The 1,226-nt window shown below is 33.1% G+C and overlaps 1 non-coding gene across 1 annotated transcript; it reads right to left on the bottom strand.

The window, feature by feature from the left end:
- Window positions 1-223: 223 nt before the first annotated feature.
- Window positions 224-330, bottom strand: LOC121103925. The gene has a single exon (XR_005836210.1). It is a non-coding gene; the product is annotated as a U6 spliceosomal RNA (small nuclear RNA).
- Between the last annotated feature and the right edge of the window lie 896 nt (window positions 331-1,226).

The raw sequence follows: 1,226 nt of genomic DNA, 5'->3' as shown, positions 1-1,226 counted from the left end.
TTCTACTGTTTTTAGTTTTTATATCATTTATTTCTGCTCTAATCTTTATTATTTCCCTTCTTCTGCTCCTTTAGGCTTCATTTGTTGTTCTTTTTCTAGCTCCCTAGGTGTAAGGTTAGATTGGTTATTTGATTTTTCTTCTTGAAATAAGCCTGTATTGCTATATACTTCCCTCTTGGTACTGTTTTTGCTGCATCCCAAAGGTTTTGACCATCGTGTTTTCAAAACTATGGAATGTTTCATTAATTTGCATGTCATCCTTGCACAGGGGCCATGCTAATCTTCTCTTTATTTTTCCAATTATAGTATATGTGCTGCCAAAGCAAACACTTAATAAAAATTTTTTAAAAAGCCAAAAAAGGAAAGTAGACTTTATTTAAGAATGGCTGTACATTTACATTAAAATTGAGAAGATAGAGCAGAGTTGCCATGTACCCCCTCACATGGTTTCTCCTATTATTAACAGCTTATGTTATTATGGTACGTTCATTGTAATTAATGAACCAATATTAGTACTCTATTTTTAACTAAAGTACATAGCTTATTCAAATTTCCTTGGCTTTTACCTGATGTATTGCTGCTCCAGGACCCCATCCAGTGTTCTACATTACGTTTATTGTTGTGTCTCCTTAGGCTTCTCTTGGCAGTGAAAATTCCTCAGATTTTTTGTGTTGATGGTGACCTTGGCAGTTTTAAAGCACATCAGTCAAGTGTTCTGTAGAATACCCTTCTATTAGAATTTTTATAATTTTTAAACCATGATTAAACTAGGATTATGGTTTTTCTTTTTTGAGGAATACAACATAAGTTAGTTGCCATTTTCATCACATTGTATCAAAGATAAATACTCTCAACATGACTTATCACTATTGACACTGATATTGATCACTTAGCTGAGGTAGAATTTGTCAAATTTCTTCACTGGAAAATTGCCCTTTGTCCCCAGCCCCCTTAATATACTGTATTTTGGAAAAGGAATTCACTTCACTCAGCAGGCTATACTTAAGGTATAAGGATTTGTGCTCTCCTTCTTTTAGTGCGAAGTATCTATACAAGTCATTTAGAATTTTTATGCAAGAAGAATTATGCTCTCTTTTATTTCATTGAGCATCCTTATGACAGTTGTTTTGAATTCTTTGTCTGGTAACTCATATATCTCCATTTCTTTAGTGTGAATTTCTAGAGATTTATTTTGATCCTTCAACTTGGCCATACTTTTCTGTTTC

This window comes from Ursus maritimus (genome assembly GCF_017311325.1).
Source record: "Ursus maritimus isolate PB19 chromosome X unlocalized genomic scaffold, ASM1731132v1 scaffold_X1, whole genome shotgun sequence".
NCBI classification, from domain to species: domain Eukaryota; kingdom Metazoa; phylum Chordata; class Mammalia; order Carnivora; family Ursidae; genus Ursus; species Ursus maritimus.
This window is presented reverse-complemented; position numbering and strand designations above follow the sequence as displayed.